The following is an 11,950-nucleotide window of genomic DNA, read 5'->3' as shown; positions in this document are numbered from 1 at the left end:
AGAAGTTTTTTGTAACCAGTTGCGCCACTTTCTGCCTATTTCTATCTCTGTGATATAGAAAGCCAAAACAGAAAAACTTTCTTTTAAAACTTTGATTCTTTAAAAAACATACACTCTAGCATAGGTCAGCGACTTTCCTTAAGTTTCAGTTTGACTAAATCATATGCTTTTAACAAAATACAATTCTGAAATGACGCAAAATGTATCAAAGTCCTCGCTCATTTCCAACAGTGCAAAAGTAAAGAATATCACATGAAGGAGGGTAACTGCTTGCACCTTCAAGTTTGGTATGGATTTAGCATTACTACATCCCAAACCCTTAAAGCAGTCATCCCTCTGTGATTGAAGGAAACAATCACAAGTAGCCTAGTACTGTCCATCTGCAGATTGTCATAAAAGTAAAAGTTTTATTCATTCTGGACTAGCTGGCTCCTGGGTGTAAATTAAACCCCCACAGTATTCAAGACACCTATAAAAAAGGATCACACAATTTGTATTGATCTCCTCATTTAGAAAGAAAGAAACATGTACTGCTTTACATACCAAACTCAGTGATTTTTTAACATAAAAAGTTTGTAAATTACTGAAGTCTGGAATGAAAAATAAATCAGTAAATAAATGTAAATTAATAAAAATAAATGTAAATCAGTAGTAATGAGTTGAACACAATAAAATAGCCACATTTCATGAAACTTAAATCTAATATGAATAGATTCTCCCAGAACAGGGCCTTTGTTTGCTAATTAATATGGTTTAGAGTTTTATGCAAAAAGAAGGGGCTAACACTGGAATGCTAAGATTAGTTTTATTTTTGATAATACATTGTCATGAAGAGCAATCAAGGTCTATAGGTAATTTTTAGGGAAAGATAGTGCACTATAAGCAGCCGGATGAAGCTTTACTTTAATACAGCTCTATAATACATTTTTCCCCCTCAAATCATCAGCATAAACCTCTTCAGTTTCAAGAATGCTAGTGCACATCCAGCAAGCACATGGCTTGGGGATATATATACACACACTGTCTAAACAAACTGGTGCTTTTACTTCAGAAGGCATTATTATTTTTGTAATTTAGGTGAAGTTCCCAGGAAAGCTTAAGTGTTTTGCTTTGTTTCTAAAAGTAACTGGGAATATTTGCTGAATGTTACTCCCATTTTAAACCTATTTCCTTCAGAAAATGTAATTGCCCTCCTTATTCTTTCACAAGGCCACAGTGCGCCACTGTCTTGGACGCAGTGGAGAAGAATGTAAATATTTAAACAGAATACTTTTATTAGGAAAAAGTGCATCAAACTGCCCACAGTTTACACACCTGAAGGTATCAGGAGGGTCTCTGCTTGCTGCAAGAAAGGGTATAGAATTTGCAGGGAGCCCCTGACGAGGGGGAGAGAAAACGATGAGGAGGACTCTGTCTTATCAGAAGGCTAATTAATTACTTTATTATACTATATTATTCTATACTATATTACATTACATCTAAACTGACTCTGTCAGGCATTCAACTCTGCACACAACACTCTGAATCTCGTGATTGTCACCCAACAGTCCCGACACACAGACACACATGGCCCTGACAGGCCAAGGAAACAAAACATCATCACTTTGGGCAAACAATCTCCATATTGCATTCTACCTTTGCACAAACACGGGCACAGCAAATGATAAGAATATTCTTGGGAAGAATTGTGCCTTGCTTTTCTCTGTGAAGAGAAATGTGGGGTTACAGAGGGGTGAAAGAAGGTATGTCAGATGGAATCTATGCCAAAAACATTTCTTTCCTGCCACTTACATACTGTTTCACAAACAGCAAAAAGGTAGATGGAGGAGCCAGTGTAATCGTGCCATGACAGCTGCCTATGTTGATGCTTTATCCTCTTGTTGGCTCCTAATCTCATAGTATGGCTTGATTATAGTCTTCCTCTCTTCTTTCTTAAGCTTTTCTCATTTGCCTATATGAAGTGTGGCTGCTCTTTTTGACACAAACTGTGCCTGCCATACGTGGGCCTCTGACACTGTTACCTTGATAAGACAAAAGCCGTAGGCAGGATGCTGCCAACTACAAGCTAAGCAGTCACAATTGTCTTAAATTAGGTATCAAGAAAGTCACCTGGTGAACAGAACAATTAATGTACCTTTACATTTCCCTCCTGACATGTTTTTGGGGTGGAAGGCTCTAAGAATAAAGGCATTTATTAACATATATTTGCTCTAGCTAACTGTTTCATTGTTTTATAAATTGCCATTTTCCACTGAAGGCAAAGGTCACTGCACAGAGCCCTTTAGACCTACTTGGTAACAGGTTTGCTTTCTTACTAACCTCTCAGGGATGCTGTAAAGACAGCCTGCGTATCCACAGGGGCTTGTGGACCAGATAAAAACCACTCTCCAGCCTTGCAGTACATACATAACCTGACAGTTTATGTGGCATTTGTAAGCTTAATCAGTAAGATAGCCCAAATGGCGACGAGAACTGAGATGAATATTTTGGGACGAACGCAGCCGTGGTGGCACAAGGGCCACTGGCAGTGGGTGCCTGCTGTGCGGTGTCACCCCCGCAGGGATGCGCGTCCAGGCTTCGGGGGCAGCCGGGATGCGCACCCATGCTCGCCGGGCTGCCCGGACTGCAGACGTGGGTGGCACCTGACGGGGAGAGCACACGGAAACGGGACGGGCAGCAGGGAGGGCTCTCCTGGCCGGGGCAAGGCCAGGCTGGGGCACCGCATCTCGCCAAAGCCGCCGTGGCCGGGCTCGCCTGGAACCGCGCTGCCGCCCGGCGCTGCCGGGGCTCCCTCTCACCTGCCGGGCCGCGGCGGGGCCGGCGCTGCCGGGGCTCCCTCGCACCTGCCGGGCCGCGGCGGGGCCGGCGCTGCCGGGGCTCCCTCGCACCTGCCGGGCCGCGGCGGGGCTGGCGCTGCGGGGCGCGGCGGGTCCTGGCGAGGCGGCGCCGCCTCCGCCGGGAGCTCCGGGCGGAGCCTTCCCTCCTTCCCGTCCTCCCTCCCCCGGCTCCCCGAGCACCCCGAGGCAGCGGCGGCTGCCTGCGCCCGCTCCGCTGGGAGAAGGAGGAGGCGCCCCGAGCCACGGGCGCTGGGAGCAAAGCAAAGAACAGTTCAGAGCAGTGGGCGCATTCCGGAGGGCAACACCCATGTCCCACAAACAGGGTATCTGGAACCGCTCTCCTTCCCCCGGCACTCGTTGTCCCCTCTCATCCCTCCGTTCCCTTCTCAGCCCCTCCATTTCTCCTCCCCGCTCTCTGCTTCTCCCGCTCGCCGCCACTTTCCCTTGTCCCTTCCTCAGCGCCGTGCCCCCGCTGGCCCCGTGCCCGACTGACTGTGCCTTTCCTCCTGCCCAGCCGGCGGCCCCCCGGGCGAGAGCGCGGCTGACTGGTGCCTCTACCAGCTCAATGGAGCGGCCGAGTTCGAGGTCTCTGAAGGTGAGTAAGGGGTGCTGAGGCCCGCTGTCCCGGCCGGCAGCGTGTGGAGAAACGGGGCTCGCTGGACGGAGAGAGACCGTGGCAGCCGCCCCAGCGTGTGCCCAAGGGCAGGTGTGCGGGTGGGCTGGCAAAGGGATATCTGCCGGTGGTTTGCATGTTCCAGGCCTTGTGAAAGTGTCTTGGCTGGTTTTGTTTTGGCTTTTTGGGGTGGGAAAAGTTTGTTTTGCGTGTAGCAGTTTAGGTGGCATGAGTCCTTTTGACCTTGGTGTCAGTGGGTGTTGGTGCAAGGTGGGCTGGAAAGTTTTCTGGCCTTTTTTCACTCCTTAACATTGAAGAAAGAAGTCACCTGGAAAGTTTTATTTATTAATGTTCTGTGATCAGAAGAACAGTCTTCGGGTGTCAGGGCAGGAAAGTCTCTCATACCAACCATACTAAACAGTGTTTTGAACATGCAGAGGATCTAAACTTGGGAGTGAACCTGTGTTCTCCAGGATGCCAGATGTGTAGTGTGCTGTGCCCATGAGCATCTTCCAGGATCTGTTGTCTATGAGTTAAGTGGAACTAAGACCTCATCTCGATATTTTTGGTCTGCTGGGGTTATGGATTTCTAAGAAGAGTGTATTTACTCTTTGTAAACGTTTAAAATGCATCAGAAGTTGAGCTAGACTGAAAATATTTGCAATACTGGGGAAGGTGGCACACTGTAGTAGATTGGCTTCAGATTCAACATTAAGGCAAACTTGACAACAGGGGAGCACTGGAATATAGGAATTAGGTAGATAATGAAATCCTACTCATTTGAAATATTTAATGTTTGTTTCACAAACATTAATTGAAGAGATAAAGCTACAGATCTTACCTTGGGGCAGGGAGAAGGATTAGCTGTTTGGTGTTTCTTCAGCTATTATCCGTGATCCTTTGAGATTTGAAGTTTTGTATTGTGTGTTTTCCTGTTTGGAGAAATTATTTAAACCCCAGTCTAGTAATAATAAGCTATAGCTTGACCAAAGTTTTGGACTTAAGTTCTTCTTTCCATTTATTCCATGGTGGTTTATATTTCAAGGTGTACTTAAGAGTGTGTGTAATTATACACAATTGCATACTAAAGCATTTATCAAAAGATGTTGTGATTTTTTTTTGCCTACATGATTTTTTTTTGGTGAAACTGCATACCAAACCAGATGTGATGACGATAGATGGGGGTGGAAATTATATCCGTGTGAGGGAGTGTAATGAGTGAGTGACAGGATTTCTTAGGCATCACAGAATGCTGAAAATGAGCTTTAGGTTGGCATTTACTTTCATTTAAAGATTTGAATGAGTAGAACATGCTTCTTAACCTCATTTGTCTGGGTAAATACCAGTGTTTCAGCACTGCTTTGAGATGATAATGTTTTTTCTCAACAGGTGTTTTATTTCTTTGATTTATTGGGTCATCTCTTTTCACAGGGCATATTTTTTAAATTACTTTGCTAACCCTGACTTCAGTTCTCTAATGCTGCCAATTTTTGGGTTCCCAATTTTATTCCCCAGCTTAAATAGGAATCTTACATGTTTCCTCTTTATTCAACATGGAAATATGTGAAATTCTGAGAACAGGAAAAAAGCTGAAGCAATGTAATTTGATCAGAAAAACTGTAGAATCAAAGTCATCTGCAGGTAGTAAACCCTGTTTATGTTAATATATTATATATAACTATGACATGTATTTTCCAGAGTACATGCTGGCTATTAATGCCACTTATATCTGGGAACACCTAGAGCAATATAATCAGCACACTTTGCAAAGCTCAAAGAAAAGTCTATGGTGGCAGGTGACTTGACCTCTTTTGCTTGACAGTGGTTTTTGATAAAGTCCAGACCTTTTCCTTTGCTGAAGTATGCCTCTAAAATAAATTACACAGAGCTAGACAGAATCTTTAGTTTAAAATTGATTGTTCCTATGACTTCCATCACAGATTTTCTTTTCTCTCTTTATCCCAGTTGTTTTTACTCTTCAGAAAGGCCAGAACTTGTAATTGCAGCTGCATTGTTTAGCTGCATGTCCACCTAGCTGATGGACAGAAGGACAATGCTCTAGGAAGTTTATCTATATTCAATATCATAGTGTGATTTATATATCTAGATAGATATCTAAACATTTGCATATTAATGTTATAAGTTCAGCTGGTCTTCTGGGCATCTCTTCCTGCTTTTGCTATTGAATGCTTGCATTGACCTTGTAGTACTCTCTCAGACTTCAGAGTTGTGTTCTGCAACATTTCTGTCTTAAGCCTAGGGAAAAAAAAATTCCAAAAATAGATGTGTTAGATGAAAAACATTCATTTACATAAAAGAAAAGAAAAATTACATATTTCAAATGCAAGGAAAATAGACCATAGTAAGTGAAATATCACAATCAAAGCCAAGATAATCATGTTTGATTTAGTCTTGCTGCCTTGAAACAAAATCCTGTTTCAAATATTGCTACTTCTATAATTAACGTCTAAGTGCAAAATATATTTTATTCATGCTAAACATCTCAAAGCACTTTGCTCACAGTAAGTGCAGCCTCACAAAAGCTGTATGAAGAACAATATTAGTGTATCCATTTACAGGCTTCAAGAATGAAATATGGAAGTTTAGGATGTTATTTTTTTTTAGAAGCTGAATGTTAACTATTAAGCAGATAACAACATGGGACTTCTGAAAAGTCAAAACTTTTGTTCTGTACCCAATGATCTACTGGACTGTTAACAGGATTGCTTAGTCTAGAGCCTTTGCTTTAAGTTCCAAATCACAATAACTTCTTGCAAACTGTGTAAGTTAAAGCATGTTTGAAATATTTTAGGCTGTGAATTCTAAGCAGGCATTTTGTTATTCTAGATATGAATGATAATGTGTTTAATGAAAAGATTCAGTCAAAAATAATATTTTTAGTTTTCACTCTTAAAGTTACCTCATTAAAGACTTGAGATTGGTTTACAGTGTAAATTTTCTTTTCATCTATTTCATAACTTTGTGCTCCTGAGAGGTTGAAAGCTCTTTTAGCATGTGTTAGCCTTGTGAATTTCAATGTGAACCTTCCTGTTACTTACCTTATGCTGCTGTAACGTTCTCTTTCCTTTATGAGTAATTTGCAGTGAGATTTATTGATAAGATGGGTAATAAGAGTGTTTTGTTGTGAAAGTACAATTGAACAGTGTGCCATTTTAAGAAACTAGAAGACTTTTGAACTGATTAATATGAGTTTAATCACTGTTAGGTTTCTCTCCAATATCTTTTTGTTTACTGTAGTTTTCAATCAAAACCAGTAAGTCTGGATTTGGTTCAATACTGTCTTTTCCATTAATTCACCAATAGAAATAGAAAGCAATGTGATTGCACAAGCTTACAACTGAAGTAATGTGCTTGTGAGTCATGTGTTCATCAGCAAGGTCTAATTAAATAGGAAGTCTCATCTGTAGATGCTTTCATGTCCCAGTCCTTTTGTGGCAGATCCAAATAAGTTATTTTCCTTAGTCTTTTACAAAAAGGCATGGTAGCAGTCCTTTTCCTAGTACTTCACAGATTGCCAAGATTTCTTTCAAAGCATCTTCACCATGAATGGATGTTATATTTCCATCTTAGTTGGATGGTGTGCTTTACAGAACTGGGCTTCCAACTGTCCAGTTTGGAGATCACAGAATCACAGAATGTGCCAAGCTGGAAGGAAGGGACCCACAAGGATCACTGAGTCCAACTCCTGCCCCTGCACAGCAGCATCCTCAAGAATCACAGTGTGTGCTTGAGAGCATTGTCCAAACAATTCCTGAACTCCGTCAGGCTTGGAGCACTGCCCTGGAGAGCCTGTTCAAGTGCCCAGTCACCATCTGGATGAAGAACCTTTTCCTAATATCCAACTTAAACCTCCCCTGATACGACTTCAGGCCATTCCCTGAGGTCCTGTCAGTGTTACCAGAGAGAAGAGATCAGTGTCTCCCCCTCCTCTTCCCCTCATGAGGAAGCTGTAACTGCAGTGAGGTCTCCCCTCAGTCTCCTCTTTCCCAGGCTGACCAGACCAAGTGACCTCAGCCACTCCTCACAGAGCTTCCCCTGAAGGCTCTTCACCATCTTCACTGCCCTCCTTTGGGAGAGTTCTAATAGCTTTATATCTTTCTTACATTGCAGTGCCCCAAACTGCCCTCAGGACTCGAGGTGAGACCTCCCCAGTGCAGAGCAGAGTGGGACAGTCCCCTCCCTTTCCTGGCTGACAATGCTGTGCCTGATGTCCCCAGGACAGGGCTGGCCCTCCTGGCTGCCAGGGCACTGCTGATATCCAGCTTTCTGTTGGCCAGGACCCCCAGGTCCCTTTCCATGGTGCTGCTCTACAACATCTCCTTCCCCGGTGTGTCTGTGCATTCAGGGTTGCCCCGTCCCAGGTGCAGAATCTGGCACTTCCCCATGTTCCCTTCGTATGGTTGGTGATTGCCCAGCCCTCTCATTTGCTGAGCTCCATCTGCAGGGCCTCCCTGCCTCTGAGGGAGTCAGCAGCTCTTCCCAGTTTTGTATCATCTGCAAACTTGCTCAGTATTGCTTCAGTCCTGCATCCACATCATTTAAGAAGATGTTGAGGAGCACAGGGACAAGGATGAAGCCCTGTGGAGCCCCCCTAGTGACAGGTCCCTGGTCTGATGTCCCCCCATCATGCTCCATCCATGATCCAGTCGCTCAGCCATCCCATGATGTGTTTGTTGATCCAGCTGTGTACTGGGCATTTTGTCTAGAAGGATCCTGTGAGAGAAAGTATTGAAAGCTTTACTGAAATCCAAAAAGAAGACATCAGCTGGCTTCCCTTGATCAAGCAAGGGAACAGATCAACTTTATCATAAAAGGAAGTCAGGTTTGCTAAGCTGGACTTTCCTCTCATGAAACCCTGCTGGCTGTGACTGATGACTGTGAGATGTAGTGAGCTGAACTGTGATTTTTCTTTGTTTTTATTCAAAGGAAATCAAAATGCTTGGAAGAGATTGATACTCCCCTTACCTCGCCTCAGTGCACATTTACAGAATCACAGTATCAATTAGGTTGGGAAAGACCTCTGAAATTGAGTCCAACCTATGACCAAACACTCCTGTGTCACCTGGGACATGGCACGAAGTGCCACATCCAGTCTTAAACAGCTTAGGATGCTGCCAGTGTGCATAGAGGGCTGTGTGTACCCTGATAGCCCCTCTGGTGCCATATATGTGGATGATACAGTTATTCCAGTCCTACCTCACACACTCCTGTTTATACATTCAGCAGTCCCTGTATTTCATCCCTCCTTTATTTTGCACTGACTTATATTGATATTTGGTTGGTTAACTATCACTGGTGTTGGAGAGCTGTTGCACCACAGGGAAAGGGCTTCTGTTTGAAGTGGTATCATCATAATTTATTCCCATTATAACATTGAATGTGGTTCTGTAAGACCAGACCTGGTAAATGACTCATTACAAGAAAATGTGGGTATTTGATTATACTTCTAGTTGTTGCTGCACAATCTGACACTGAGTTTCAGTATGAAAAATTCAACATGATAGGCAAATAGGAAGGGTTAGGATATGTTGAAAATGTATTTATGATAGCTTTACTCCTAGTGATACTTTTCTACAGTAGTCCATTTGTGATATTTTTATATGTGGTTAATACCTGGCATGGGTTTTGTAAAAATAATGAATTCATATATTTCTGTAGACAATTATAAAAAAGACTGACAATAAAATACTGGAAAGTACATGTATTTGTTTTTAAAAGGAAAAGGTGAGTGACTTACTGACATTTTTTATTTGTTGTTTCCTATTTTGGTGTTTTTATTAAGAGCTGGTTTGAATTTATGGAATAAATTAATTTTTTAAAGTACATTAAGATGATTTAATTACAATGATTCATAAAATCCGTGCCCACATAGTGCTTCCATTGGAACTTAATATGAGTGTTAGAGTGTGTTTTCTCCTAAGAGTCATTAAATGTCATTTTACCATAAAACAAATACTTGTTAATTATTTTATTTTGCAAATATCTGACTGAAGACATTAGTTCCTTTTCAGTAACCTGAAAAGTGGTATTGCTGTTTGGATTAAGCTTGAAAAACCAGCTAGGCTGTTTTTAACCAGGTTTTTAGATTTTCCTTTCTCAAGGACTTTACACACTACTCTAACATTCTGTACTTCTTTAATTCTCTGGATCTTAAATACCATAAGTTGAAGCCTTCATCCTCTCAGTTTCCAGAATGTGGTCTTCAGCCAGTTTCCTTTTTGCTTTCTAGTCATAGAGTGGCAGACTCATTTAGGTTAAAAATGACCTGTAAGATGATTTGAGTCCAGCCTTTGACCAAACATAACCTTGTTAGCTAAACCATAGCACTAAATTCCACATCCAGTCCTTTCTTGAATACTGGCAGTGATGGTGATGCCACCACTTCTCTGGGCAACCCATACCAATGCTTAACCACTCCTTCAGTGAAGCAATTCTTCTTATGTCCAGTCTGGACCTGATGTTGTTGAGTTAGGGATGGAAGGAAAGACTCTAGTCTTCAGATGGATCAGAAGGCTAACTTTAATGAAAGTAGCAGGTCTTTTATAATGTGACTCGCTAAGGTGATACTTGATTGGTCTCAAAGTGGAAATATTTCACACTGTTGGTGACTGTGAATAGTACACTGTGAAGAACTATAACTATAAGCAATGGTTACAGAAAGAGAGATAATAACTGTTTGAATTTTTTCTTCTAAGATTCCCAGGCTCAGCCTGGGAGAAATTATCTCTGTTCTTTCTTCAACTGAACAGCCAATCTCCACATGGACCTCCCCTGGTGTGTCTTGAGGCCATTTCCTCTTGTTCTGTCCCTTGTTACCTAGGGGAAGAGACTGACCCCACCTGGCTATAACCTCCTTTCAGGTAGTTTTTTCCTGTTCTCCAGACTAAACACACTCAGCTCACTCAGCCACTCCTCCTAAGATTTACTCTCCAGATGCTTCAGCAGCTCTGTTTCCCTTCTCTGGACTCCCTTCAGCACCTCAGTGTCTTCTTGCAGTGGGGGGCCCAGAGCAGGAGACAGAGCTGGAGGTGTGACCTCACCAGTGCAGGGGAGCAATCTGAGTACAGGGGGTCAGTCACTGCTCTGGTCCTGTTGGCTGGAGGTTTTGTTGATCATCTTCCTGATTTCACCAAGAATCAAGAGCTTTTTATCCTTTAATGGTCGCTGTACCCAAGATGGCCTCTGACCACCACATCTCTCACCAAACCTTCTCTGCTTATAAGCAGCAGGTCTAGTGGGGCACTGCTTTCCAGTCTGCCCCTTAGCATACTCACTTGGATTTTCTGGGTTCTCTTGGTTTTACTTTTCCTTTGTTCTCCGTAACTCTCCCCTCCACAAAGGGAATTGTGTGTGGTTTCAGTCTGCTGACTGTTGTGCAGTGTGACAATGATGTCTCTCCTTTGTGTCATTGGAAGTCTGCCATTTGCAGCAGGTGCCTGCATAGCAAATCTGAGCTTTTTTCCCTCTCTCTCACTCTTTCCAGGTCCATAAGGCTTTCCATTTTATATGATCTCTTCAGTTCCATCCAAGTTACTCCTGGCAATTTTAGTTTTATCCATGCTTGAGTGACAAAAATTTCCTTGGTATTTCAGTTTGCCATATACTTTATGAGGCACACAGTGTGCCTCATATATCTCATGAAAGATGAAATCACACTGTTGTGGGCCTGATGATGCAATTATTAGCAGGTCAAAAATCATGGTCCAGATTTAACAGGGGCATCTTTTATGCACCCTCTTCCTCATCAAACACTCAATAATTTAATTCAGGTAATGATTTTGTTATCAATAATTACACTGATGAAGTAAACAGGGATTTCATTTGGGCTGTAAATTTTCCATTTAGAGTAATTTTTTATATTTAAGTCAAACATTGCCATTCAGCTTGAATAGCAATGAACAATTTAGAGAGTATAGAATTGCCTGTGGTTCCAGCTGAGAGACATAAAAATCACCAGGTCTTCACAAAGCCTTCTCTTCAATTATAGGTCAAGTCAGAAATCCAGGGTACCTTTATGAAGATGAATTTTATATAGGGGCAGAATGTGCCAATTTTCTGATTTTTCCAATTCCAGTTTAGAAATGTTTGCAGAAATTGCCCAAGTTGTCTTGCAGACTGTCTGAAGAGCTGATGCATAGGTAAGTTTTTTCTACTGTACAAGGATTTTTTTATGTATGAACCTGTTGGAGCTGAAAGAAATTCCAAGATCATATTCTTCTTTTTCAACACAGAAGCTGAACTTCTGCAAATATGGATTCAGAAGTCATACTGCAGGCCACAGAGTTTGAGCTGTAATATTCTCATTGATCAGTTCTTTTCTGTAAAATGAATTTTTTAGTAAAATTCCAAGAGATTGAAAGCAGAAGTCAAAATAGTTTTTTTCCTTGCATGTTTTCATTGTCCGATGAGAAAATTCCAAAAGTATTTCAAGCTTTTCAGGTATTTTCAACTACCTTTTCCTCACAGTATGCTACTTGAA

The sequence above is a fragment of the Haemorhous mexicanus genome, chromosome 4 (genome assembly GCF_027477595.1).
Source record: "Haemorhous mexicanus isolate bHaeMex1 chromosome 4, bHaeMex1.pri, whole genome shotgun sequence".
Classification (NCBI taxonomy): Eukaryota; Metazoa; Chordata; class Aves; order Passeriformes; family Fringillidae; genus Haemorhous; species Haemorhous mexicanus.
The sequence above is the reverse complement of the archived record's forward strand: the minus strand, read 5'-3'. Positions refer to the sequence as shown.